Here is a 6,146-nt window from a genome sequence, read left to right as displayed (position 1 = left end):
CGCTACAACGGTTTTTTTGAACACCCCTAAATAAAAGTAACAACCTTTCCACATAAGTGGAGCTATCAGAACTAATCGGTGATAAATAATGTCTAATAAAGCTCTTCCAAACATTCTCATCAGAGGACAAATTGGCAGCCTTAAAGGTTTTCAACATGAAATGAGTGTAAGACTCCTAATCAGCCTCAGGCATTCCAAGGAAGGTCATGTTCTCAACCACATATGCCTCATAGGCTGTGTGCAAGAGTGCATTATTCTCAAAATCTATGTGAGGTGAGAGACCGAACAATTTATTTATGGCTTTGTCAAAAGTAGACACCTTTCTTTGTGGCTCTATGGATATGAAATTATTGTCATCTTGGATGATTTTATGTTGACAAAAATAAGGACTAATCCCCTTTTGGTCGTCAATGGTTAATCCCGTAGCTTTTGTGTGCAACTTCAACATATCCACAAATTTTTTTTCTTGATGCAACTCTAGGGTAGATGATATGATGACAGACAATTTGCTTTCTTTTCCTAGAAAAACATACTTCAAATGAGATGGGAGTTGCTTTAACTCCAGGTTAGGTGGTGATACTATTGATAGGGTGGAGTTCTTTTGCTCACTATTTTCCAACAACTCAAATACAATAACATCAAATGGAATATTCTCATCCTCTCTCAAATCTAACTCCTCAACAGTCTCTTCCTTTATTACCTCATCACTATCCTCTTCCTCTAACTTACAGACCTCCCTAATTCCTTCCTTATGACACATTACCTCTAACTCAGTTATGCTTGAGCACTCCTCCAAGTAATCAAGGTACTTAAAGGAGTTAAAGACATTAAATGTGACTTTTTGGTCATGAAGTCTCATAGTCAGCTCTCCTTTCTGGACATCTATCAAAGTTCTTCTGGTGGCTAGGAATGGTCTCCCTAAAATGATAGGGATGTCCTTATCAGCTTCAAAATCTAAGATGATATGCCGGAAATATGAACTTGTCAACTTGCACTAAAACATCCTCAATCTTTCCCTTAGGGTACGCAATGGATTTGTTGGCCAATTGAAGTGTAACAGTGGTAAGTCTATCCTCTCCTATGCCTAAGGTGTTGAAAACAGATAAGGGCATAAGGTTGATACTTGCGCCTAAGTCACACAAAGCTTTCCCAATTTCCTTCCCACCTATAGAACAAGGAATAGTGAAACTTCCCGGGTCTTTAAGCTTAAGACGTATCTTGTTGGTCAGAATTGCACTACATCCTTCAGTAAGAGCTATGGTTTCATACTCGGTTAGCTTCTTCTTCTTACTTAAGATGTCTTTGAGAAACTTGGCATAACTAGGCTTTTGCTCAATTGCTTCAACAAGTGGTATGTTGATATGCAATGCTTTAAACACATCTAAAAATTTCTTAAATTACAGTTCTTCCTTCTGATTCCTTAACCTTTGAGGAAAGGACATATGGAGGAACTGGTTTCATGACAGCTTTATTTGAATGTGTTGAGCAAGATGAGTCATTTATGCCTTGGGTCTTGCTCTTACTCTCTTGTGGTATGGATGGGATTTTAGCATTCATCTTAGGGGTCTCTACAACCTTACTCCCTTCTGACTTTTTTCTAGTGGCATCTTCAGGAAACAATAAAGGGTAATCTGATCTTAGGGGGACAGTATTGGTGACCTTAGATGATTGGTTTTCTAATGGTTTCGGTGGTTTTTCAATAATAGGGACCAATGTTGTAGCATCAGCTTTTGACAAAAGTGGTTCACGGTCTTTTTGCACTACCTTTGTCAATTCCTTCCCAATACCAAGGGTCACTGCTTTCACATTTTCCTTTCTTAAGGCTCTTGGGACTTCTATGTTACTAGGCAAAGTACCAAGGACTTTATTGGTCTGATTGAGTGCAAGTTGACTGACTTGGGTTTCCAGATTGCTTATAGCAACACTTTGTTGATTAAAAAGAGATTGATTCTGAGAGTTCTGTTGGGTTATCAAAGCTTGATTTTGAGCTTGAGCTTGCGCAAATAACCCTTTTATCATTGCTTCCAAAGAAGATGATAAATCAGTCTGTGGATGTGGCTTGTTTTGAAAAGGTGGTTGAGTAGTTTGAAAACTTTGGTTATGATGATTTTGAGAGTAAGAACTGCTTGCATGCTGTTGGGGTTGAAAATTAGAGGTTCCTTGTTGCTTATGAACAGGTGGATTCAAACTTGGACTGTTCTAAGAAAAATTTGGGTATTGTTTTCAACTTGCATTGTAATTGTTCATATAGGGACCAAATCCATTATGAACATAGTTTATGGATTCAGAATTATGAAGGCAATGTTCATACAAGTGCTCCCCTCCACAACAAACACATTGCAATGAGAGGACTATTGGAACAGGTGTAGTAATAGTTGGTTGCACTCCTTGGCCAGAAGTTAGGTTTTTAAGCATGTTGGCCATGGAAGAGAGTTGTGCTATTAATGCAGTGTATGCATCTACATCATGAATTCTGGTTGTCTTCTTTGCGGTTGGGCATGTGGATCAGCCCAATGTCCATTGTTTGCAAAAATCTGTTCAAGGATTTCATACCCTTCATTGTATGTACTAGCATCTGTTTAGCCATGGGACTTAACCCATTGTAGAATGTCTCAAGTTGAATATAATAAGGAATGTCATGGTGTGGGCATTTTCTTAACAGCTCTTTAAACCTCTCCTATGCATCAGGAACAGCTTCATCGTCCATTTGTTTAAAAAGACATATTTCATTTCTGGACTTAGCGTTCCTGGTGGGTGGAAAATATTTTCATAAAAACTTTTCGGCCATATTGCCCCATGATGGTACAGAACCTGGTGGTAATGAATTAAACTAAGATTTTTCCCGACCCCGTAAAGAAAATGGAAACAATGTAAGTCTTATAGCATCGTTAGACACTCCTGGGATCAAGAAGGCATTAGTAATTTCCATGAAAGATTTTAGATGTGAGTGAGAATCTTCCGATGGTAATCCTGTAAATTGTCCATTTATTTTTAACATATGGAACATGATTGGTTTAAGCTCAAAATGGAGGGTAGTCATATGAGGTCTAACTATCCCTGAGTTCAATTGCTTAAAGTCAGGAATAGCATAGTCCATGATTCTTCCATTTCTAGAGTTTGCAAGATTAATTATATTTGGAATTTGAGCTCTTGGATGATCAATATTTTCAGATTCCATGTCATTATGTACATCTTCATGATTTGGTGGCCCTTGTTGAAAAAGATGTCCTGATGGGTTTTGAAAAAATGGTGCATTTGGCAGAAAAGGTTGAAATTGTGGTATTTGACCAAAGGCTGGTAGATTTTGAATTAGTACTTCTTCGTCAATTGGGGGAGGTAATGCCATATTAGGATAAAGTAGAGCAGAAATTGCTCTTTGAGCCCTTCTTCTTTGGCGGAATGTTCTCTCAATATCAGAATCGAAGAAACTCCATGTGGTGTATTCGTGGCATACACCTCTTAAACGCGGATCAAACGGTGTTAGAAAAATCAAATCTTTAAAGTTACTTTAAAAAAAACTTTATAGCCTGCCAATCTCTGGCAGTGGCGCCAAAAACTTGATCGGGTTTGTATTCACACACCACAGACTTACAACCAGGACCAAAAGCAAGTATACAATTAGTCCCAATATCGTCTTTCAAGTAATAAAGTGGTACAAGTACCCGATATCGTCCACATGGATTATAGTAAAAGTTTAGATGAAAGTAATATTAAGGAAGTGATTTCAGAAGGCGAATTCGAAGACTTTGATTTGAACAAAGTTAATACAACTAAAAATTAACAGGAAATAACAGATAATAAAAGCAAGCCACGGTGTAAGACTTAGGGTGAGATGTAAATACTATTTCTAGTAGATCAATGCTGGCAAAATGCTACAGCATGAGACCATGCTGACAAATTGCTACAACATACAATTAATAATAACTATTTTCACCATTTATTTTGAAGGTATTCCTCTCGCACTTCATCAATGCACTGATATTATAGCTTTCAACCCATATCTCTATGAGGTATCCGGACCAGTGAAAGTGACAAATGGTGTTTTCAAAATATATGGATAAACAAATCTCTTTGTTAAAAAATCAACTCTCTCAAGTGGATTCTCATATCATTCAAGTTGACGTGTTTTGAATGGCTCATCTCTAAGTCCATTCCACTTTAACACTTCAAAGTGATCAATCTGTCGAGAATTAACAATTTAGAAAATACGGATAATAAATCTCTTTGATAGCAACTCTCTCAAGTCTACTTCCTATATCATCCAAATTAACGTGCAATCAATGGCTCAGCCTAGAGTCCATGACACTTTAACACTTTTCAGTGATCAACTCGTCAAGAAGTGTCATTAGTTTTATAAAACTTGAAATGAAATAATGAAACATTGTTGTTACATAAAAGGGTCTACCTTAATTTGATTTACAAACTCACTTCTTCTGTCATACACCCGAGCTAAGAAATTTAGCTACTCATGACGGAAAGTAAATTGCAAGAAATATAAAGTACGATAAATATAGACATAAAAGTAAATAACGGAAAGTAATGACGGGAAATAAAATGCGAAAAGCGTAATAAATAAATGACGTAAATTAAAGAGCAAGTAAGTGTAATAAATAAATGATGGAATTTAAAGAGCAAGTAAAGAAAGAAACGGATTAAAAGAAAGCTTAAAATTAGCCAAGTTTTACTAGTATTTCTAGAGAGAGAAAGTGTTGTCAAAGTAGTAAGACAACTACTTGAGAATTAGAAGAGATGTTCAAAAACTAGCCACGACATCTATATTTATACTAAGGTAGAGATGAGTGTATTTTAGACAATTCACACAAATTAGTCCTAAAGTAACCATTAGTACAATAAAGTAAATACTTAGAGTTTTAACGTAACTAAAATAGCCAACAAGTTTCCAGCTAATAAACAGTTGTTCAAACATAAGAAGTCTTTCAAAAGTCAGCCATTGTCATGTCAGTCAACTCCTAGTCCTTTTTCTTCTATTTCTCCATCATTAGGTCATGCTGCCACATTTCCGCAACATCAAATAGCTTCAAACTGTCCAAAATAAATCCATATTAGTCTATTATCTAACAGAAACAGGTCAATCATTTATTTTAGCTTTATAACAGAGTAAATAAATAAAATGACTCAATGTTGGGATGTAAATAGAAAATGACTTATCTAAAAGAGAAGAAAATAATGTTCAAGCTCTAAATAATTAGTGCTTATCACTTACCCAACTAATTATTTCTACTAACAAGATGTATAATACCCACTTTGTTCCAATCCTTGAAAGATTTTAGGTTCTAATGCATCAAAGTGAAGATATAACACAATGGGACTCAATTGGGGATAAAAATATACATCATAAAATCGGATTTCTCATAGAAATTACACATATACAAGGGACAACAGTTAAAACTCGATTTTGAGCCCTAAAAATCCAAAAATTGAATCCAATACTAACCTAAACATCAAATATATCAAGAAATCAAACAAAAACACAAAGAACTTACCTTAGTTTGTCAATTAGATGAAAAGAAAGCAAGGTTGAAGCTTTACGTGACTTCCATCGCCATTTTCTTCCTTCTCCCGATTCCTCTCTTCAATTCCATTACTTTCTTTTTCTTTTCTTTTAATGCCCTATTTATATTATTACTAGATTATAGGACCAACATTATAATCCCTTGGTTTTTACTGGAAAACAATTCTACCCTAAACTTTCAAACATATAAATATTTTTATCTAACCTTTTAAAATGGGGTGTTACAAAAAGTGATATTTAGTAGTGTTGGTCCCAAAAGGGTCTACAAGAATACTAAACAGTTTGTAGAAGGGGGGGATGAATACAAACACAACGTTTTCAAATTTAAAGTATATATTGATAAAGAAGATCAATACAGATTTTACAAGATTGTTTGCGGAAAGATAAGGTAAGAGAAAACCTATCTAAACAACCTTAAGATACACACAAAGGTTAGCAATTACAAGAAAAGAGATTGCTAAAAGAAAGTCTTTTACTTTAAACTGAAAGAAGCTTGAAGTAAGAATAAGGGAGGAGAGTGATGCACGCACTCTACATGGAGAAGAAACACTTCTATAAATACCCAGTGCATTAAGTGATCATTTAATGCAGTATGGTAGGGTATAGAGTGCGT

At 35.5% G+C, this 6,146-nt stretch overlaps 1 non-coding gene across 1 annotated transcript; it reads left to right on the top strand.

Moving 5' to 3' along the window:
• Positions 1 to 2,633: 2,633 nt before the first annotated feature.
• On the top strand, positions 2,634 to 2,740 carry LOC112510677. The gene has a single exon (XR_003069039.1). It is a non-coding gene; the product is annotated as a small nucleolar RNA R71 (small nucleolar RNA).
• Positions 2,741 to 6,146: the final 3,406 nt, after the last annotated feature.

This window comes from Cynara cardunculus, assembly GCF_001531365.2.
Source record: "Cynara cardunculus var. scolymus isolate 2C chromosome LG 3, CcrdV1, whole genome shotgun sequence".
Classification (NCBI taxonomy): Eukaryota; Viridiplantae; Streptophyta; class Magnoliopsida; order Asterales; family Asteraceae; genus Cynara; species Cynara cardunculus.
This window is presented reverse-complemented; position numbering and strand designations above follow the sequence as displayed.